General features: G+C 40.5%; 1 protein-coding gene and 1 non-coding gene across 3 annotated transcripts in view; both read left to right on the top strand.

The window, feature by feature from the left end:
• GABRG3 (gamma-aminobutyric acid type A receptor subunit gamma3) overlaps positions 1-24,331 on the top strand; it is a 612,638-nt gene that overhangs the window by 390,792 nt on the left and 197,515 nt on the right. The window lies entirely within an intron of this gene.
• On the top strand, positions 23,205-23,338 carry LOC146406430 (small nucleolar RNA SNORA20). The gene has a single exon (XR_014832380.1). It is a non-coding gene; the product is annotated as a small nucleolar RNA SNORA20 (small nucleolar RNA).

Below are 24,331 nucleotides of genomic sequence, written 5' to 3'. Positions count from 1 at the left end.
GACTCACACATTGATGGAGGTATATCAACAGTGCACATGAGCCAGCTGAAAGACCCCCCCCCCCCAAATGGCCAATGCTGGAAGAGTTTGAGCCAAAACTACCTGAAATAGAATTGGATTATAAACCAAAGTATAAATATCCATGAGTCCATATTGATGTAAACAAAAGACTGACTGATTGACTGACTGACTGACTAAATAAATAAATAAATAAATAAGGAGGAAAGGCAAATATTTCTTAGAGAAGAATTCCAAATAATTTATGAAGATACTCTCTGCTAGGGGTAGAGCTTAATCCTTCTCCCTCTACTTGAGTGTGAACTGGGCATAATGACCCTCTTCCAAAAAATAGAAAATGGGGAGTTCCCACTGTGGCTCAGCAGTGATGAACCGGACTAGTTTCCAAGAGGATGCGTTCTATCCCTGGCCCCACTCAGTGGGTTAAGGATCCAGGATTGCTGTGAGCTTTGGTGTAGGTCTCAGACTTGGTTTGGATCTGGCGTTGCTGTGGCTGTGATGTAGGCCAGCAGCTGCAGGTCTGATTCGACCCCTAGCCTGGGAACTCCCATATGCCACAAGTGCAGCCCCAAAAAAAGACAAAAAGAAAAAAATAGAATAAGGAAAGAAGGCAAAACAGTTTTACAGTGGAGAGACCTGACAGATGTGACCTCATCCAGGTGATTGAGCTCAACATCAGCAAAGGTAAGTCATGTTGACAGCATATACCCCTGCTCAGATATATTAAGCAAAGGACTGTGCCTCCCCTAAACAATAACCCAAGTCTCATCATGAGAAAGAAAAAAAAAAAAAAAAAAGACAAATCACAATTATAGGACATTCTAAATCATCCCTATCTATTTAGTACTCCTCAAAACTGTCAAGGTCATCAAAAGCGTAGCAAGTCTGAAATATCAAAATCAAGAGGACACATTTGTGTTGCCAAGGGGAAGGGGCAGGGACTGGGAGCTTGGAGTTAGTAGATGAAATGTGTGCATAAGCAGTGAGATCCTGCTGTATAGCACAGGGGACTATATCTAATCACCTGTGATGGAACATGATGGAGGATAATGTGAAAAAAAAATGTATATAAATGTATAACTGGGTTACGTTGCTGTACAGCAGAAATTGGTAGAACATTGTAAATCAACTATAATAAAAATTTTTTTAAATTAGTGATTAAAAAAAACAAAAACAAAAACAAGAGGAGTCTAAGGAGACATAAGTAAGAGTGTTGTGGTTCCCTGGATGGGATCCTGGAATAAGAGGATGGTACTAGGTAAAAGCTAAGGAAACATAAATAAAGTATGGATGTTAGTTAACAATAATGCATCAGTATTATTGGTCCATTGATTATAACTAATATGCCATACTAATGTAAGATGTTAATAACGGGAAAAACTGGGAGTTTCCGTTGTGGCACAATGGAAATGAATCTGACTAGTACCCATGAGGATGGGGGTTCAATCGCTGGCCTCGCCTCATGGATTGGGGATCTGGCGTTGCCATGAGCTGTGTATAGATGTGGCTCAGATCCCAAGTTGCTGTGGCTGTGGCATAGGCTGGCAGCTATTTCTCCCATTCTACCCCTAGCTATATTTATTACCTTTTTTCAGTAAATCTAAAACTGTCCTTAGGAGTTCCCGTGGTGGCTCGGTGGGTTAAGAACCCAGCTAGTATCCAAGAGGATGCAGGTTCAATCCCTGGCCTTGCTCAGTGGGTTAAGAATCCGGCATTGCAGTGAGCTATGATGTAGTTCCCAGATGCAGCTCGGATCCGGTGTTGCTGTGGCTGTGGCATAGGCTGGCAGCTGCAGTTCTAATTCAACCCCTAGCCTGGAAACTTCCATGTGTCTTGGGAATGGCCCTAAAAAGACAAAAAATAAAAATAAATAAGTAAAACTGTCCTTAAAAGTTATTAAGAAAAAAATAAAATATGAGAAAATATATTTACAGTTTATTGACTTGTGGAATGAATTATAGATGCCCCAGTAACAACAGAAGTTCCATTTTCTTTTTTTTTTTTTTTGTCTTTTGTCGTTGTTGTTGTTGTTGTTGCTATTTCTTGGGCCGCTCCCACGGCATATGGAGGTTCCCAGGCTAGGGGTCGAATCGGAGCTGTAGCCACCGGCCTACACCAGAGCCACAGCAACGCAGGATCCGAGCCGCGTCTGCAACCTACACCACAGCTCACGGCAACGCCGGATTGTTAACCCACTGAGCAAGGGCAGGGACCGAACCCGCAACCTCATGGTTCCTAGTCGGATTCGTTAACCGCTGCGCCACGACGGGAACTCCAAGCAGCACCATTTTCTTATAAGCACTTTTCTCAGTAATTATAGAAAGAATGATATTCACAGAGAATCTTAATACGTTTCAAAAATATATATACATGTGTGTGTGTGTGTGTGTGTGTGTGTGTGTGTGTGTGTGTGTACTGTATTCATTGCCAAGTTGTTTGTATGAAAATTCTAGGGTTTTTGGCAACCTCCTGTAACTTATTATTCTGACTATTCTAAACTTAGACATAACCCAATCTTATGAAAGCAGATCCATGGTTAATGGCTTTGAATTCCAGAATAAGTATGGTTTTCCAAGTAACATTAGCTATCACTTATATTTTTAGGATGTTGTATTAACTTTATTATCCGTATTTGTGAATCTTACTGCTCCGTATGTTAATATCGATGCTATGCCTGGATGACATATTAACCTTGGCTTCTATGTTCAACATCAATCATTAAAATCCTTCTCTTCCATGATTTCTACCATATAATTGAATCCTAGTCAAATCAATCAACAAAAATTATTGCTTATTTTAAAGCACCAGTTTTTGTTTAGCTCCAAGATGAAAACTGAATTATGCAGTTCATCGCAGAAGTTTCTGACTTAATGAAAACATTCTATGAAAAATAAATACCATGTCCTTTTGTAATATTCCAAATTTTGTCCTTTAAGGTGAATTAGAGAACAAACACAGGTATGTTGGGGGACGGACTTAAAATTGACTTCAGTTCATTCTACTGCACACATATGGACCCGTGTGCTGCGGACAGCCCTCAGTCCTCCAGTACCGAGAGGAACCTGCACTCTTCCTTTTGCATTGTTCTCTTTGTACATGTGAGAAAGAGAGAGGTGTGGTGTTGCCTCCCTGTGTAACTGACACTTCGCATGTCTTTGAGATATTTGCACACTGGTCTTGGAAAGGGTTATCTGACCCTAATTGTTTCCTTGATAATAAGCCATTGCAGTTAACTGAATTAAGGACTGTGGCCTAGTGTGCAGAAGTGGGGGAGAAGCAACAATGTGAAAATCAACTTTCTGCAAGCTGTTACTATAGCTACTGGATGCAGACTATTTCTATAACAGCAGCAAACAGAAGTGCTTTCAGAGAAGGGACAAAGGGAAAGGAAATCAGGGCTATTTCCATAGCAACAGAGAGATTTACCACTGTGGGTAGATTACACTTTACCTAATAATATTGATATTAGTCATTAATAATTTTACAGGAGCAGAAATACAGAAAACTTTGATCCTGAACTAATGGTTTCAAGCATGAGACATGGAAACAGCAGCCAATGAAAATGTCACTAAGGTCCAGGGGTGATGCTGGGAATTTGGATGACTGACACTTCCTGAAACGAAAGGATTACTGACTGCTACGAATGTTGCCATTTTTTTTTTTAATTGCAAAATTCAGAGAAAATTCCCTTAGTCAATTTGTACTAAAGACTGTCAGGGGGACAAGTGCCAGATATAGAGTAAGTAGACATGAGAGAAGTGATGTAAATGGAATTAGATTTAGAAGGTGTGAAGGGAAACTGAAAAGAATTATGTAACAAAGATCTGATAACAAAGAGAAAAATATACTTGATGCAGCAACCAGAGTGTGCTCACTGGGAGTAAATGCTGGAGGGAAAGGAGAAGAGCAGTCAGACAGTAGAATGGGAGTGCTGGAAGGCACGTGGGGTTATGAATGCTCCATTTGCAAATAACATGTTAAAAGGCATTCATTCGTGTGCATATTTATCGAGCCTCTATTATATGTCAGATGCTATTTTGAGTACTTGGAGTAAATACATCAGTGATTGAAACAGACAAGAATCCCTGTCTTTGTGGAGCTACATTCTCAAGGGAAAATATAGACAATAAAAAGTAAAGATAATAAATAAGAAAATGATTGTGTGTGTGTGTGTGTGTGTGTGTGTGTGTGTGGTTAAGTGCTATAAAATGAAGCAAAATGAGCAGGATGGTGTTGTGAAGGTAGAGTTGCACTTCAAGATAGAATGTTGACTAAAAAAATATGCACACCTGCACGTTGAGAGTTGTGTTTTATTCGGTAGACAAAACTAAGGACTTCAAGCCCAGGAGGCAGCATTTCAAGTAACCCTGAGAAAAATGCTCCAAGGAGGCAAGGGAGGAGCCAGGACATATAGGAGTTTTGCGACAAAGGGCAGGTAGTCTGAACAAAAGATTACTGTTATAAAAGAAAACCAGATATTTCAAGTTAAGGAATTTAGTGCTTTTCTTTGTGTGGGAAGATGCAGGGGTCTGGCCTCACTGAAATCATTCCTTTGATATGTACCTCAGCTGTCTGGAGCCAGCATTCCATGTTTTCACATCCTGAGTTTCTTCGGGGTGCACAGTTGGGAGTGGCTGTAGTCTGATGGCTGCTAGATGGCAGGTGTTCTTTCTTTCCTTCCAGAGTTCCTCAGGGCTCACCCTTAAAGACGGCTGCGATGCTGATGACTGTGACATCCTTTGTTTACTGATGGGACAGGTGATATTTTATTTCTTGACCTCATGGAGTAGGCAATATTTTGAGGGAATTAGCCAAACTAGTATCTTAAAGACGAGCATCCCATCTTGACACTCTCACATGCCTAGAAAATGGCAGGTGAGGACCAGAACCCAGGTCCCTGTGTGTATCCCACTGTCTTGTCTACCCCTCAATTTTATTTTTATTCCTATTATTTTGTGGCCACATCCATAGCACGTGAAAGTACCCCGGGCCAAGGATCGAATCCATCAAATCCACACCACAGCAGCTACCTGAGCCATAGCAGTGACAACACTGAATCCTTAATCTGCTGTGCTACCAGGAACTTCTATCATTCAGTTCTATACAATTGTCCACAATGTAATTTTCTGTCCAATTGTTCTAATGAAGATGCTCTCAAGGGGTTGTCCTTTGGTCCAGCAGCATCTGCATCCACTGGGAAATTATTAGAAATGCAAATTCTCAGGTCCCACTCAAAGAATTACTGTAACAAATGCTACAGGTGTGGAGCTTTGTGCCCTAACAAGCCTCCCGGCTAATTCTGAGGGCTGCTTCTCTAAATACCCTCACTGTCTTCGTTGCCTTCCTTCACTTCTGACTCTGGGGTCAGTAAAATCTTTTACTAATGAATTCCAATTTGTCAATCACTACAGTAGTCCCCCAATATCTGTTCTGTTTTGTTTTGTTTTAAATGGCCACCCCTGCAGCATATGGAAGTTTCTGGGCTAGGGATTGAATCCAAGCCACAGCTTCGATCTACACCATGGCTGCAACAAGCTGGATCCTTAACCCACTTCACAGAGCCGGGGATTGAACCTTCACCTCTGCAACAACCTGAGCCATTGCAGTTAGATTCTTAACCAATTGTGCCACAGTGGGAACTCCATTTTTTTAATAATAAAATATTCAAGAGTAGTTCCTCCAAAATGAAGAAGGCATACTTTCGGTGTAGCCAGCAAGGACAGAGTAGGTGCCCAAAGATGAAGGTCTGGCCTGGTACTGCCCTAAAAAAGGACAAATACAGGGACAGCCTGGTTCTGGGACACCAGTTCACCCAACCCTGAGGAAATTCTGGGTGAAGGAATTCCACTCATAGTGAAAGAAAGGGGATTTTCTAAAACCAGTCTGAAAGCAAAGTGACCCTGGAGAGAGAGACCCATCAAAAAGAGTCAATTTTCACCCAAATATTGGCAGCATAGCTTTTAAATATTTTTTTTAATTTTATGGCTGCATCTGTGGCATATGGAAGTTCCTGGCCCAGGGACTGAATCTGAGCTACAGCTGCAACCTATACCACAAGCTGCAGCAATGCTGGATCCTTTAACGCACTGTGCCAGGCCAGGAATCAAACCTGTACCTCTGCAGTGACAAGAGCCACTGCAGTGGGATTCTTAACCCACTGCACCACATGGGAACTCCTAAATTAAATATTATTATTTTGTCTTCCTTTCTAATTTCACTCCTTCCTGAGGTGGGTAGTTACAAATATTCTTTGTATCTTTCTATTCCTCTCTCACTTTAACTTATTAGTAGTCATTAGGTTTTGAACCCTGTTGGACTCTATTTTCTTTTTTTCAAATTGATGTAGAGTTGATTTACAATGTCATGTTAATTTCTGCTATACAACAAAGTGATTCAGTTTCATTCATATATATATATATATATATATATATATATATATATATATATACATACATACACACACACACACACACACACTCTTTTTTAATATTCTTTTCCGTCATGGTCTATCACAGGATATTGAATATAGTTCCCTGTGCTATAGAGTAGGACCTTGTTGTTTATACATCCTATATTTAATAGTTTGCAACTGCTAATCCCAAACTCCAATCCTTCCCTCCTCCACCTTCCCCCTTTGGCAACCACAAGTCTACTCTCTATGTCTGTGAGTGTGTTTCTGTTTTGTAAGTTCCTTTGTATCATATTTTAGACTCCATATATAAGTAGTATCATATGGTTTTTGTCTTTCTTTTTCTGGCTTACTTCACTTAGTATGAGAATCTCTAGGTCCATCCACATTGCTGCAAATGGCATTATTTCATTCTTTTTAGTGGCTGAGTAATATTCCACTGTATATATGTACCACATCTTCTCAAACCATTTATCTGTTGCTGGACATTTAGGTTGTTTCCATATGTCTTGGGTATTATGAATAGTGCTGCAGTGAACATAGGGGTACATGTATCTTTTTGAATTATAGTTTTGTCTGGTTATATGCCCAGGAGTGGGATTGCTAGTCAACTCTATTTTCTGTAAACACCTCAAAAGCTTGGGCTGGACTTCTGCTTCTGATAATAGTAAATAAGGGATATCAAAACAACTAACCCACTAAAAATTACCACAAAAGCTGAACAAAATGTAAAAATTCTGCTTGAAAGAATGAGAAATCTAGGATCATGTCTAGGAAATCTTTTGGAACAAAGATTCAAGTGATAAAGTTCACAGTGAGTAGCTAGACAGTTACAGCCGTGTTACTTTAAGGAACCTCTGCATTTTGGAAGAGGCTGTTGACATACTGAGACTCTGAGCAGAAATTCTAGCCCAGCCCTGCAGGGCTTAGAGACAAAAATTAAAGTCTAATGCCCTCCAAGAGAAGGTCTGGCACAACATGCAAATTTTAGGTTGCAACTCCAATGTCTCCAGACAAGGCATAAAAGCAGAATAGAAATAGATCCATCCTGAATCCAGCCCTTAAGTGGGGAAAATGTAAGTGTTGAAAAGGAGTAAATGCAACTGTCATTATTTGCAGATAATTAGGAATGCAGACAAGTCTTGTGGAATGAGGAGCTCAGCAGAGCTTCTCCTGGCAAAGCAATTATTCAACTAGAGAAAATTTTAAGTGCTTGTACACTTGTGTGTGCGTGTTCACATGCACGCACGCACGCGTGCACACACACACAGACACACACATACACAATCATATAAAATCTCTCCAGCTTATCCCGAGCACGTGCAATAAATGGGGAACCATTCTACTAAATCTCAGTAAAAATAGCAGTGTTATTGAGCCAAACCTGGGTCTGCTCTCCTGCACGCAAGAAAACCAATCTACTGATACAGTATTGCGGTAAAGGAAAATGCAGCATTTATTGCAGTCACCGAAGAGGCTGGGGCAGTTAATGTTCCAAAACTCCAAATTCCCCAATGGGTTTCAGGGAAGCATTTTTAAAGGCAAGATGAGGGAAGGGCATTCCAGGATATGTATTCAGCTCATGCAAAATTCTGACTGGTTGATAGTGAGGTAATTGGGTAGTATTATAGGGGTTCACATTACTAATCCTTGGTCTCCAGGAGGCCTGGGGGTTACGTGCTCATGGTCATCAAGTAGTTAACATCTTCCATTTAGTGGGGAGTTTAGCATCTGTAAAACAGCTCAGGACTGTGCATTAGACATTGTTAGCTATGTCCTTCAGGGAGGAGCTAAAGATTCTGTGATATATATGGCTGATTTACTGTTTCAGTTCTTACCAGTCTTCCTCCCCAACTGCTACTTTTGTTCACATTTTTGTGAATCATTCATTCTTGAGCCTGGCTTTTGTAACTCTGGAGGCCTGGGAGACTACAGCTTTTCTACAAACAAGAGGCAGGCAGAGGACATGGGGCAAGGGGCCTTTCTCAAGAAGACCCCTTATAGTCCTGCTTGGTTACAGCAGGAGTCTGTGGCATTTGAGCCACACATCCTCCCCACCCACCCCCACTTCTAGCTTCACTTTATGGAAGCTCTGATTCAGGCACTGTATTCTCATAGGTGCGGCCAGCAAGATAGGGCCCCCTTTCCCCCCAGAATCCCATTTTTATTGAACTCAGGTCCATCAGCTCACCACTCAAAAATTAATACCTGAAAGAGAGGCAGGTGCTGGTAGAAAGGAAAATTGCTTTTTGTTTATTTGTTTGTGTCTGCTTTTTTTTTTTTTAAATAAATTTTATTGGAGTTTAGTTGACTTAGAGAATTATGTTAGTTTTATGGAGTTTCTGTCATGGCTCAGCAGAAACGAATTTGACTAGTATTCAGGAAGGCACAGGTTTCATCCCTGGTCTTGATCAGTGGGTTGAGGATCCAGCATTACCATGAGCTGTGGTATGGGTTGCAGACATGGCTCAAATCCCGCATTGCTGTAGCTGTGGTGTAGGCCAGCAGCTACAGCTTCGATTCAACCCCTAGCCTGGGAATCTCCATATGCCACTGGTGCAGTCCTAAAAAGACCAAAAAAAAAAAAAGTTTACAGCAAATTAAATCTACTATACGTATACATATATCCGTTCCTTTTCAGATTCTTTTCCCCTGTAGGTTATTACATAGCACTGAGTAGATTACCCCATGCTATATAGTAGGTCCCTGGAAAATTGTTATTGTTGTTTTGTCTTTTTTAGGACTGCACATGTGGCATGTGGAAGTTCCCAGGCTAGGGGTCGAAGCAGAGCTATAGCTGCTGGTCTACATCACAGCCACAGCAACATGGGATCCGAGCCATGCCTGTGACTCACACCACAGCTCACGGCAATGCCGGATCCTTAACCCACTGAATGAGGTCAGGGATCAAACCTGCGTCCTCATGGGTACTAGTAAGATTCGTTTCTGCTGAGCTACGATGGAAACTCCCCCTAGAAAATTGTTGTTAATCAGAGTGCCGGCAATCTGGGGAGATGGTGGAGTTGGTGTCCCCCAAAAACCACCTCTGAAGATTCTGCTTAGCCGTGAACGTTTTAATAGGAAAAAGGGAAGTGATCTCAGTTAACCATTGAGATAAGAGGTCAGAGTGGTCAGTGGTTGCTATCTCCCACTGTGTGCAGGCTTGTCACGCCTCTTGATCTTTCTTTAGATGATATCTTGTTCACACAGTTTGTCCACTAGATTACTGAAGAGGATGCTAGGGAAGAGATCTGGCCATTTATTAATTGTTCTTTATTTCTACTTCTTTCATCTATGGAAAGAGCCAACAGGGTAGGCAAAGTATGGTGTTATCAAAAGATTAGAAAGGTGTACTTGGGCTAGAGTTGAGCAGAGCATGGGGGGTGCCTTGTTTAAGGTTAGTGACAATACAGCTGTGCTAAAGTGACAAGACGAAGGGACTTCCTGCTGAAGGCAATTTCCTGCAAGAGCTCCTTACATCATCTAGGGCTGTAGTTCCCCCCTGGATAGACGGGATACTGGCATTTCAAATAATGCCCATCCTTCAGGTAGGGCTGTGAACCTCTTCAAACTCACGATCTCCCTCCACCCCAGGCAGAACCCTGACATCACTTCCCAGGCACTGGGGCTGGAACAGCGGCCCTCTTCTTCCCCCACAATGAGCTCACACAGGGGGGAATAGTGTCCCTGGTCTTCTAGGCCTGCCCTTCCTGATGTAGGACCTTTCACTCTAAGGGTGAGCTATGGCAGGGGTTGTAGGGCCCCCAGTTTCTTGGCCTGCCACACCTGGAGTAGATTCTCTTCCTGTGAATATGGACTGGATGAAGAAGAAAACTCTGTCCTCTCTTGGGGAAGAAGAAACTGTCTTTTCCCCTTCCAGGTTCTTCCTTCTGGTCTAAGAATATATTCACGGGAGAGACCCAGGACAACTGAGTAACTTGCCAAAATGACTGAAACACTTGCCTTAAATACCATCTTCAGTTAAAGCCAAAAGAGGATGTTGGGGGTGGGGAGTGGTTTGGGGCCCTAAAGGAGAGGAAGGGAATTCACATGGAGATGGAAAAGCAAATGTTTGGAAGTTCCCTGGTTGCTTAGTGGATAAGGATCTGGCATTGTCACTGCTGTAGCATAGGTTCAATCCCAGGATTGGGAATTTCTACATACCAAGGGTGCAGCCAAGGGGGAAAAAAAGAAAAGCAAATGTCTGGTAAACAAATGTTTCGTGGGCCCTGCGGAGATGGTGAGACACAGAGAGGATTTTTTGTTTGTTTGTTTGCTTTTTAGGGCCACACCTGAGGCATATGGAGGTTCCCAGGCTAGGGGTCGAATTGGAGCTACAGCTGCTGGCCTACATCACAGGTCACAGCACCCTCTGAGCAAGGCCAGGGATCGAACTTGCCTCCTCATGGATACTAGTCGGATTTGTTTCTGCTGTACCACAAGGGGAACACCAGGAGGAGCTTTAATGGACAGACTTTGCTGGGTTCCTTCTGGTCTGCACACTTAGTTTGTACTCTAGTCATCTATGGTGGTAACTCCCTTCCTGAAACATGTTCTCGGTCTACATTCTTTAGGCAGTTGGGGGAAGGTCAGAGTTTCTTCCTGAGTCTTTTGCAGCCTTGATTGTTTTCAACTCAAAACAATCCACATGCCAAAGAGACATTTTGGAGTGGCAAGTTTTGCTCCCCTACACCCCTCAGTTGTAGTAGGTACCTACCTTGAATAGAGCATGTGCAGCACGGGCCTGGGTGTGGTGATGGGACCTTGAAAGAAATACTAAAGGACATTTGTCAGGCTGTCAGCAAGTGACCCTAGACTGTAATTCAAATCAACATGAAAAAACAACAACAGTGAGGGCAATTGTGTACAATTGACCCTTGAACAATGGCAGGGGTTAGAGGTGCCAACCCTTTGTAAAGTAAAAAATCCATGAATGAATTATGGTCGGCAAAAATATTTTAAGCCGAGTAAAAATAAAAATACAACGTATCAAAGTTTTTGAGTTTCACCTAGAACAGTGCTTGGAGGGAAATATGTAGCTTTATATTATTCATATCAGAAAAGAGGAAATGTCTCAAATCATTACCTAAGCTTTCAATTTAAGAACAGGAAAACAAAGAACAAAACAAACCCAAATAAAGCCAAATGGAGGAAATAACAAAGATAAGAGTAATCAATAAAATTGAAAGCATAAAATAAATCAATAAATTCAAAGCTAATTCTTTGAAAATACTAATAAAATTCCTAAACATTTAGCAAGACTAACAAAGTAAATATGAGAGAAGGCACAAATTAGCAATATTAGGAATTGAAATTAAGTGGAAACAATAATGGAAAATAAGTGAATATTAGAATATTAGAAACAATACTGTGGGTATACCTTCAATCACTTATATGCAATAGATCAATTCTTCTAAAAACACAAACTATCAAAAGTTACCCAAGATGAAATAGATAACCAGAATGGTCTTATAACCAGTAAAGTAATTGATTACAGAGGGGTTTTTTTTGTTGTTGTTTTTTTGTTTTTAAATGCAAAACAATAAAAAAGAAAAAAGAAATCTCCAAGCCCAAATAGTTTCACTGGTAAAGTCTACCAAACAATTAAAGAAGAAATTATACTCATTCTGTACAATCTCTTCCAGAAAATTGAAGTATCTCACTTTATGAAGCCAGCGTTAATCCAATACTGAAACTCGACAAAAAAAGAAAAGCACATATTATCTTTCACGAATATAGATGCAAAAATTTAGCAAATTGATCCCAGCAATATATTAAAATAATAATATAAAACAACAAGTGGGATTTACATTATGAATGTAAGGCTGGTTTTAATACCCTGAAACTTATTGATGTAGTAAGCATATTACCAGCCTAAAGAAGAAAAACTACATGATCATAGCAATTTATGCAGAAAAATATTTGAGAAAATACAGCATCTATTCCTGGTAAAAACAGCAAACTGCAAGAGAAAGAAACTTCCCTTAACTAAAAAAATCACATCAAGGAAAAATCTATATATGAGATCATAATTGTGAAGGATTGAATGCTTTCTCCTTAAGCTTAGGAACACGCTTTCAACACTCCTTACTAAACATCCTAGTAAGTTTTAGTCAGTGCAAAAGGCAAGAAAAAAATTAAAAGTATACAGATTGGAGTGGAAGGAGTGAAACTCTCCATTTGCAGAATGCATGATTGTTTACATCAAAATCACAAGGGGTCTACAGAAAATCTCCTAGAACTGAGAAGCAATGTTAGAAAATCACAGGATGCAAGACTAACACACAGGAATCAAGAGTATTTCTATATGGTATAAATGTATATTGGGAAACAAAAATGTTTAAAAATACCATTTAAAATAACTTTAAAGTTTGAAATTCTCAGATATAAAAGTAATAAAACATGTATCAAGTCAGTGTGTAGAAAACGAAAAACCCTGATAAAAGAAATCAAAGAAGACATAAACAAATGGAAAGTCACGGTGTGTACATAGAATGGAAGCTGCAAATAATAAGCATATTAAATTCTCCACAGATCGATATACATGTAATGCAAACAAATCTAAATCCCAGAGGTATTTTTGTAGATGTGGACAAATGATTCTACAATTTATTTGGAAAGGCAGAGGAAATAGATGTCCAAAACAATTCTGAAAAAGAAAGATAAACTTTTAGTAATCACAATACCCAATTTTGAGGCTTGCTACAAGAGTAATCAATGCAGTGTGTTGGTGGGAAGGGTTCAGAGCAACAGAACAGAGAGTCCACACAAATGTGGCCAAATGATTATTGTCAGATAATTGGCAATTTGATGGAGAAAGGATAGTGATGTTGAAACATCTACACATTCATATGCAAAAAATGAATCTTGACAGAAAGAAATACCTTAACCATAAAACTCAAAGAGGTTCATTGATATTCATGTGAAACAAAAACTGTAGAACTTTAAAAAAAAAATGCAGGAGAAACCCTGCAAGGTCTTGGGTTTGGGGATGAGTTCTCAAACATGGAAGCAAAAGTATGATACATAAAAGAACAAATGAAAAAATCAAGCTACAGGCTGGGAGAGAGTATTTGCCAACCCCCCAACTGACTAAGACATACTCACTGTAAATAGAGGGTTCATCAAACTGAAGAGTAAGGAAAAAACAAAAATTTAAAAATGGGTAAAAGATGTGAACAGACTCTTCACCAGAGAGGATATAAAGATGGCAAATAGATGCATTAAAGGATGGTCACTAGGAGTTTCTATTTGACTCAGTGATAATGAATCCGACTAGTAACCATGAGAATGAGGGGTCGATCCTTGGCCTCACTCAGTGGGTTAAGGATCTGGCGTTGCCGTGAGCTGTGGTGTAGGTTGCAGATGCAGCTTGGATCCTGTATTGCTCTGGCTGTGGCTGTGGCCAGCAGCTGCAGCTCCAATTTGACCCCTAGCCTGGAATTTCCATATGCTACAACAACAACAACAATAACAACAAATAAACAAAAAAAGATGGTCACTATGGTTAGGTATCAAGGAAATTAAATTAAAACCATGATGAGATACTGCTACAAACCTATTTAAACTATTTTTAAGTATAGAATGCTTAAAAACTGTAAATGCTGACAACAATAAGGACTGTGGAGAATGTGGAACAATTGGAACTTTTGTAAATTGCTGCAAAATTGAAATGTCATTCTGGGAAACAGTTTGGAAGTTCCTTATAATTTTAAATTTGTTCATATACTATGACCCAGCAGTCTAGTTCTGTGCATTCATGCTAGAGTGGTGAAATTTTATTACCGCGTAAAAACCTGTACATTAATAAAATAGTTTTATTTGTAATTATTGCAAACAAGATATCACCCTAATGTCCTGCCAGTTGGAGAATGGATAAACAGACTCTGGTACATTTCTACAATGGAATAATATTTATAGGAAGGAATGGACTTTTGATACTCTTAACAAATTGGTCAAAGGCATTATGTTTAAGTGAAGAAAGCCAGATCCAAAAGCCTATATACTGGACTTCCCTGGTGGCACAGAGCGTTAAGGATCTAGTGTTTGGTCACTGCTGTGGCTCAGGTTTAACTCCTGGCCAGGGAACTTCTGCATTTATATGACATGCTCAACAAAATGCAAGTTATGAGGGTGGAGAACTGATGGAGAGTTAGGAATGGGAAGAGTGATTACAAAACAGTAGAAGGAGGAAGTAAGGGGCTCGATGCTGGAACTTTGCTATGTCCTGATAACGCTGATAGTTACACAAATACATACGTGTGTTTTTATGAGAATGTTTAGTATCCAGGTTCCAGTTTGTCCATCATCCATGACTAGAACATTAATATGAATATCTCTGTACACTAGGCTTTTCTGAACTGTCTCCGAACACACCAATGTATTTTAGACCCTATAAGCAGTAGTCACTTGCTATGCATGAAAAATAAGATATTTCAAAAACTGCTGTGAGTTTCCCAGGTCCATAGTTCTGTATTCAGTGGATATATTTTAACCTGTTCAGAAGTGTTCTGGCTTCTCTTTTTGATAAAGGTATTGCATATGTAATCTGTGATTCATTTAGACACTGAAGTAAGCACTTGGCGCAATGTTGAAATCCCTTGTTAACTTGCTTCCTCTGACATGATGTCTCTGATCAGTCACAGGTGTTGCATAATACTTCGCCCACTCTGTAGTTTGCTTTTCACCTTCATAATTCTCTTTTCGATAAAAACATTCTTAATTTTAATAAAGTCCATTTTCTCAATCTTTCCCTTCAAAAACATTCTTTCTCTTCCTCATTATGATGACAGATACAAGCAATATTTTATGCACAGAAATCCTTTTATCCTATGACTCTGCTTTATTTATTTATTTATTATTTTTTTTAGGGCTGCCCCCCCTGGCAAATGGAGGTTCCCAGGCTAAGGGTTGAATTGAAGCTGTAGCTGCTGGCCTAAGCCACAGCCACAGCAACGCTAGACCTGAGCCAGGTCTGCAGCCTACACCACAGCTCACGGCAGTGCTGGATCCCTGACCCACTTGAACAAGGCCAGTGATCCATCCCACATCCTCATGGATACTAGTTGGATTTGTTTCCACTGTGTCACAAGGGGAACTCTGACATTTTGTGCTTTAAGTGATTTTGTAATCCTGCCCATTTTTTAAAAGTACATTCATTGCATAAATGTTAACACTTTTCAAGTAATTGAAATGGTCTTAGATCTACCTGGTGACTTCCAATGAAGTCTATTATGTAGCCTGTATGACTATATATGTCATTTGATTTCTGAAGTTTCTCAGTATACACGCCACTTTCTTAGTCCAGACTACTTCACATGATTTTGTCGAAAACATCTAAACTCTGATTTTTGTAGTTGTAGCATTCCACATTTTTTCTTTTTTTGTCTTTTGTCTTTTTAAGGCCATACCCACAGCATATGGAGGTTACCAAGCTAGGGGTCTAATCAGAGCTGTAGATGCCGGCCTACTCTAGAGCCACAGCAACGCAGGATCCAAGCCATGTCTGTGACCTACACCACAGCTCATGGCAACGACAGATCCTTAACCCACTGAGCGAGGCCAGGGATCGAACCCACAACCTCATGGTTCCTAATCGGATTTGCTTCTGCTGCGCCCCAGCAGGAACTCCACATTCCACATTTTCATTGTTTCTTTTTCTTTGTTTGTTTTGGGTCCTGCCCAGGGCATGTGGAAGTTCCTGGGCCAGATTTCAAACCTATTCCACAGCAGTGATCTGAACCACTGCAGTAACAACACTCGATCCTTAATAACCTGCTGAGCCATGGGGGAACTCCATTTTTTATTGGGTTTTTTTTTTTTTTTTTTTTTTTTGCATTCCACCTTTTTAAACATTACCTATGATGAGTTCTTTTTGAAAATGTTTGTCTACTACACTTGACAACTTTGAATATTTTCCTCATAATGATAAATTATCTTCACTTATTCTGCTTTCTAATCCATTGCCATTTTTAGCCAAAAACATGTGAAAATAATTAAGCTGTCTTCTAGTTGAAAATAAAAAGTCTGTCTCTTTATCGATAACATCTTTGGATAGAAAATTGAGAAAGTCATGAAATCTACCTTATATGGTTTGGGGGCACATTAAAGAAATAATATTTATCAATTAAGAATAATGCCGGGCACATAGCAAGTGGACAGTAAATTGAACTGCTCTCAGATGCTTTAAAATGCCTGAGATTGGAGTTCCCACTGCAGCACAGTGGCTTAAGGATCTGGCATTGCCACAGCTATGGCGTAGGTTGCAGCATTGGCTCAGATTTATCCCTGGCCCAGGAGCTACCATATGCTGTGAGTGTGACTGAAAAAGAAAAACAAAAATAAAATGCCTGAGATTGTAATACAGTATTTTACTTGATGTTTTTAATTTATGTATATTTCTCACATAAGCAAAACTCCCCCAAATGATGAGGAATTTTCATTCATTTTGGGGGGCGGAGTTTCCCATGTGACATCAGACTTCCATCCAGGCCGTAGCTGTCAAGCTAGCAGTGATGTTTTATGAAGCCATGCTCTTCCTCACCACTAGGTCATGAGAAAGTGATGAGTTTCAGCATGCTAATTGTTTTTCATCCCACTTTCCAGATTAAAAGCCCTACTTAAATATTTGTGGGGCATCTTCTATTTTTAACTGTAGTTGAGATTAACAAGGCCTCAGAAATTTCTTCTCCTGGTGTCACAAAGTACCATTTATCCAGAAAGACATTCTCTCTTCTGCAAACCCTCATCTCTGAGTTGATCACGTCTGTGCTCTTTTGGTGTATCTACTTTAATCTTTCCAGGACAGAGGTTCTGAAGGCTGGCACGTTTCAGAGCCCTTCTCTGCACTGGTGGACTCTTTCCAGCTCTCTCCTTGTTTTGTATCCCCTTTTCCTCCCAGTGTGTGCCAGCCCACACTCTTTCTGGGTCTACACTCTGCCCTGCAGTGTAACCTGGCATCCCCACCTCTTCCCATGGTGTCCCCAAGCAGCTTCTGCCTGAAGGCCTTTCAGCCTCTGTGTGCCCTCTGGTCACTATGAGGACCTCTTCTGACCTGGGAGGGGGTGTCCACAGTGCCCCCTCTCCTGGTGACTGTCTCAGGCCGCACTGGCCTACCAGACCCCAAAGTGAGAGTCCCCTGTTGTCCTTTCTGCCTTGGATGCCATGCATCTTGGTTGCTTTGTTAGTCCAGACTCCTCTCGGTTTCCCTTACAGATGCTTTGTGTTCCTGGAATGGCTGCACCAGCACAAGGATTTTTAGAGGTCTGGCAGTGCTAAGGACCTACTATTTTCTGGATAAATATTAAAAAGGAATACTCCTGTCTGAAGATAAAGTGTGATTTGGCAATGAACTTGGACCAGGCATGGTCACCAACAGTGACCAACTTCATGCTGAGATCAGTCCTACAACAAAGCATGTTGTATAAATTTAAATCATTTTCTCATGGAAAGATCAAACATTTCTGAGCCAAAAAACAAAAAACAAACAAAAAAAAAAACCCTAGGAATTCCTTCTGTGGATCAGTGGATTAGGAATCCAACTGCAGCAGCTCTGGTCACTACAGATGCATGGGTTCAATCCCCAGCCAGGTACAGGGGGTTAAAGGATCTGGTATTGCTGTAGCTGTGGCAATTGGCCAAAGCTGTGGTTTGAATTCACTCCCTGGCCCAGGAACTTCCATATGCCTTGGCTAGGGCCATAAAAGAAAAAAGAAAAAAAAATTTACTGAGAAATCTGCTCATTAAATAACAGAGGGCATCTTTTTTTCTGACTTAGAGACTAGACAATGGGAGAAAAAAAAATGAAATATTCTCACCACAAAATGAAATGCTAACTATGTGGTGGAATGGGAGTGTTACTGATGCTATGGTGGGGATCACTTACAATATATTAGTCTAACAAACCAACAGGTTGTACACCTTAAACTTACCCAGTGTTATATGTCAGTCATATCTCAATAAATCTGAGGTGTCACCACACCTTTTGCTCATGCAAAGTAAATATGTACTGTTATCACATCTTGCAATACATCTAACACCCACCATGTTAAAAAACCAAAACACCATGAAATCTGGAATCCTGATTTTTAAGGTTGCTGATAGGAGAAAGAGGCTAAGCCAGTTTTTCAAAGGTAAAAAAACAAGTAATGCAAAATAAAGCTCTTGCTTTACATAAGCACCTAGTACAGCTTTCTCTGCAGAGTATAACTAAATCATTTTACATTCTCGCATTCTTTGAAATGAACATGAAATTCCTTCCTTGAAATTCTCATGATTCCCTTTTGATGGTGGCAAGTACTTCTGAGCCATGCCTAAAGGGAAAGGAGTTTCTTATCCTGAGAGAAAGCTCAAAGCATGGATCTCCTGGACACCTGTCTTTTTTTTTTATTTTAATTTTTTTATTGTTATTTCCCCAATACATTTTTTTCCTGCTGTACAGCATGGAGACCCAGTTACACATACATGTATACATTGTTTTCTCTCCCGTTATCATGCTCCATCATAAGTGACTAGACATAGTTCTCAGTGCTACACAGCAGGATCTCATTGCTAATCCATTCCAAAGGCAATAGTCTGCATCTATTAACCCCGAGCTCCCAATCCATCCTACTCTCTCCCCTCCCCCTTAGCTTTTAAAATATTTAATTTTTTTTGCCCTACCCATGGCATGTGGAAGTTCCCAGGCCAGTGTTCAAACCCATGCCACAGCAGTGACAATGCCAGATCCTTAACCCACTAAGCCACGAGGGAAGTCCTTAAATATTTCATTTTAAAGGTAACCCAGTACAGAATTACAATAGTTTTCTTCAGTGCACAGGAAAGCCACATTACTTTTTTTCACCTTCCACTGTTAACTTCATAGCACATTTTGTAAAGCAATATCCCAAAGGGGAGATTTACTTCTTTAAAGTCACCTCTAATACTGAAGGTTCCTTAGGGTGACAGATGTACTCTGCTGGAAAAGAGGGGGGAAAGTGCTGAGTTCCAGAATAGGATGTGGATGTTCTAAATCACTGATGAGGTCCCAGGAGTTGAAAAGGCTTCTCATTCAAGTCAGAAATTCTTGTTGGTCCCTTACCGAATGTCGAGGCAATTTGCAGCATTCCCTCTCTCAACAGTCTCTGTATATACAAGAGTTTTTATGAATCTCTGCCAACGTGCAGTGATATGAATGAGAGCTAACACGGCAGTTTGTAAAATACTTCGTATTTTCATTTGATCTATGGCCAGGCATGCTTTTTCACAAATGAATATATGGATATATTCTTTACTATGTTTAATAGTTACATATATTTAATATACAGTTGTGTATACAGACATATCATGGATATGTGTATGTATGTACATATGTATGCACATACATGTAATAACCTTTCAAGTAGTTCTTTTATTTAGTTAGTTTTTTTGATATAGCTGTGGCAAATGGAAGTTCCCAGGCCAGGGATCAAATCCAAGCTGCAGCTTTGACCTATGCCTCAACTGTGGCAATGCTAGATCCTTAACCTACTGCTCCTTGAGTAGTTCTTTAAATTAGGACTGTTTGAAGTTCCATTCATGGCTTAGTGGGTAGCAAACCCAACTAGGATCCATGAGGTTGAGGGTTCAGTCACTGGCCTTTCTCAGTGAGTTAAGGATCAGGCGTTGCCATGAACTGTGGTGTAGGTCAAAGACATGGCTCGGATCCAGCGATGCTGTGGCTGTGGTGCAGGCCAGCAGCTGTAGCTCCAATTCGACCCCAAGCCTGGGAGCCTGGGAATTTCCATATGCCATGGGTGCGCACCTAAAGAGAAAAAAAAATTAGGATTATTTGAAGATGACTAAATGATTTCTTAAGAATAAATAACCCTAATGCCTAGAGGGCAAACAATATATTTCACAATGCAATTAAAAATGATATAGAAATAAGGAGTTCCCCTTGTGGTTCAGCAGTAACAGACCCAACTAGTATCCATGAGGACTCGGGTTCGATCCCTGGCCTCACTCAGTGGGTCAGGGATCTGGCGTTGCTGTGAGCTGTGATGTAGGTCACCTCCCATCTCCAAGTCCCTGTGCTTTATTAAGCTGTCATTTTTTCCATTTGGCCCTCTTCTTAGAGAAAGGAAACGAGAAATACCTTAGAAAATAACTTTCTAGTGCTTTAGAATGTTCTTAGTTGGCTGTTGAGTGAGAATGCTGAACAATTAACATAGGTCCCCAGAACTTGTCCTTTTGAAGAAAGGATTCGGCAAAGAGACTGAGGGTAGAGAAGCAAATAAGTGTTTATTAACAAAGAAGATAGGCATGGAGAAAGCACGGGCAGGCTCTGGTGAGGGGTGGGGGCAGGGAGAGAGACAGAGACAGGGACAGACGGAGAGAAAGAGCAAGAGAGGAAGAGAGCAATATGCGCTTTGGAGGTGGTTTAAATCCCTTGTATGGGGGCAGTCCTCTGGCCAATCATCTTGCTTCTTCTGTCCTTGAGCCCACAGTTGGCCTGACCCAGGGCCCTCCCCTGTGCACAAGCATCTTTTCAGCAGGATGGCTTCTAGCACAGTTTTATGGGAAGTTGACAGGATGTACTATGATCTGGCGCCCCTCCCTTCTCTGACCCCTGAGGAACGTTTCTGTGAATGTGTAGTCTGGCAGGATTCCTTGACCTCAAGAATGAGAAATAGGTGGTCTTTTATCCAAACAGCATGAAGCTCCTCCTTGCTCCTGCCATCATCTTTATCTTGAAGTTATCTGTCCTCAGGGAACAGATTCCAGTTGCTCAGCCTGGGACCCATTTATCTCCTGCTTCAAGGAGTTATAGAGAGATAACACTAAGAATTATAATTTTTCTTCTGTTTTGTTAAAGTGCTTCACATGCTGCTGGAACTCATGGCCTATCTAGGACTCATTAAGCTCTCCAGTTATTAAAATAAACCATGAGCCTAGGTGTTCCACAAGCCTGAAGGTTTCAACAGGAAGATTTAACACATTTTTCACCTTTTATGATTATTAGTATTTCAGCCACATGAATTTCACAGCTCTTTATGAATTATATAAAATGTTTTAGAGAGATATTGTAAGAATGATATTTTTTTTCCTCTGCGGGAAGGAAGGATGATTAATGCAGTTACAAAGAAAGTTTATGAGAGACATAAAAATATTTCTTTGTGGGTGGAAAGTGTTTCTCCAACATTTAGTCAGATGTAGACACAATAAAACATCCACACCAAGCACCACCCGTGCCATCCACACTCCACCCTCCTGAGTTGGAATTTGTGACAGAATAAAGAGAGACTCCCCCTGAACCCTGTAGCCCCCATCGTGGAATGATCTCTCCCCTTACATGAAAATAGTTTCCACTCCAGAAAAATTACTTTTGACAGTGAAAAGGCTAACTCCAGGCAGGGATGTAGGAATACAATGCCATTTGAAGCAACATGGATGGAACTAGAGACTCTCATACTGAGTGAAGTAAGTAAGAAAGAGAAAGACAAATACCATATGATATCACTTTATCTGGAACCTAATACATGGCACAAATGAACCTTTCCACAGAAAAGAAAATCTTGGACTTGGAGAATAGACCTGTGGTTGCCAAGGGGGAGGGGGAGGGAGTGGGATGGATTGGGAGCTTGGGATTAATAGTTGCAGACTGTTGCCTTTGGAATGGATTAGCAATGAGATCCTGCTGTGTAGCACTGGGAACTATGTCTAGTCACTTATGATGGAGCATGATAACGGGAGAGAAAAGAATGTATACATGTATGTGTAATTGGGTCACCTTGCTGTACAGTAGAAAACTGACAGAACACTGTAAACCAGCTATAATGGAAAAAAATAAAAATCATTATACAAAAAATAAGTAAATAAATAAAGCAAAAAATAAATAAATAAAAGGTTAGAGTTGGAAGTATTCTTCCATTTAACCGGACCCAAATCTCCCACTTTATAGAGGAGGAATCAAAGGCCAAGGAAGGCGAACAACTTCACACCATTTGTAAACAAAGCCAAGGGGGAGTCTGTTCATGCACACTGGGGTTCTTTCCACCGTCTTCCTTTCCATTAACTGTTCTGGCAGTGGAGAAGTTGGCATTGGAGAATAAGCATCCTTTGGAGTCTAATCAGCTTTCCCAGACCACAATCTACCCATTACAAATAGGAATGCAAACGTACATCTAAGTCTCAACAAGTTGCAGACCGTTTTCCCTGACTCGAGTTTCCTTTGGCAATGGAAGACTCTTAAAACCTAGCCAGCCTCTTACCTACCAGGCCAGGTTCATGTGTGCATAAACACATTCAATAAATGCATTCATAGATCTTGTCTCAATACCACTCTGATATCCACAAGGTGCCTTTGCTTTTCACACCACTACCTCTACCCAACCCGTTGATGTCACTCTTATTCTTATTCTTTCTCTTAAATTAAGTACGGGTACCTCGGACCTATCAGACTTCAGTGGAAGTCATATCTCAGTCTCTTGTCCTGAAACCATATTGGCACAATTAAAGATTTTGCATGGGGAGTTCCCCTGTGGCTCAGTGGGTTAAGGATCCAGCATCATCACTGCAGTGGCTCAGGTTTGATCCCTGGCCTGGGAAATTTCACATGCCAAGGGTGTGGCCAAAAAAAAAAAGTAGATTTTGCATGGTGACCACTTAACCCATTTAGAGACTTTTAGCAATGGATCTGACTATCTGCAAAGCTGAGGTTGCACAGGCTTTTTATCACTCAAAGCATTTCTTGATGCTGTGATTTATTGTTGGGGATAAGAAGCATTTGTTTCTTCTGTCCCTACAAGAATCTGGGTTTCTTCCCATTTATTTGCTGCTATGGTCTTTCAGTGATATAAGAAGTTATATATACGCATGGGATAAAATAACATTGGACCATTGTAAGTTGAAGTGGAATAACCATTTCATCTCTTCTGCATGATCTAGACATTGCTTTGGTCTAAATATCCTATGTAAGAAGGATTTAATCAAGGCACTGAGTGACTTTCTACATGGACTTATTAAAGTATTAATTTAAAAAAAAAGAATCTTGTGTTTGCTTTACTTTTTTTTCAGCTGAGGAGAAACACAGAACATAAAAGTTGCAAGTTAAATATTATTTCAAGATCTTACTGAGAACTTAAGTCTGGGAGGCAGCCACTCAGATAGCTTGGTAGAACTGTTTTGAAGAGGTAAGGGAGGAGCCAGGGTATGTAGTTTAAAAAAAAAATGCAGTAAGTATCAAAAGATGACTGCTAATCGCAAAAAAAAAAAAAAAACAGACTTCTCATGTCAGTGATTTTAGTGCTTTCCTGTTTATCGAAAGATGCTAGAATCTGGGTTCATTAAAATTATTTTTTTGATATACTGTTTAAGGCCAGTTTCCAAAACACATAATTCTTCCTGTTACTCTCCATCCCAATTCCCCTGTTGGGGCACCACTGTGTGGGGGGAGGTGAAGAGGATGGGAGGAGGCTGCTGCAGTGGCTGGTGGATTAGTCCTTGTAGAACTGGAAATTCAGGCAACATTCTTTGTTTACTGCAGTGGCAGGCAACATTCCCAGTTTACACTTTCATAACTGCTTTCAAACCAGCCAGTTATCTTCTGAGATAATCTCTTTCTTATGTTCACTTACCAAACATAGTCAGTAGCCGTCAACACATCAGACAAGTCATGTTTTTTCACCTTAGTTGTTTGTTTAAGGTCCATCTTCCCTGACTGAACTATAAGCTCCCTGAAGACAGGTGGTTTTCCTGTTGGCACAGTTCTGGGCCTTCCGTGGTTTGCAGGGCCCAACGTAGTGCAACAGAAACGTGATGAATGAGGGGGATTCTTTAATAAAAGTCTGGATCTGGTCAGTGAACTTCCTGTCCCAAAAAAGTTCTTTAACTAGAAACTCAAAAGGATAAATATGGGGCTCTTGTTGAGAATTACTGAACTCTGTA

This window comes from Sus scrofa, chromosome 1 (genome assembly GCF_054392235.1).
Source record: "Sus scrofa isolate SSC_HxYL_T2T_F1_AM1 chromosome 1, Sscrofa_HxYL_maternal_Yorkshire_Landrace_v2.0, whole genome shotgun sequence".
NCBI lineage: Eukaryota > Metazoa > Chordata > Mammalia > Artiodactyla > Suidae > Sus > Sus scrofa.
The sequence above is the reverse complement of the archived record's forward strand: the minus strand, read 5'-3'. Positions and strand labels throughout refer to the sequence as shown.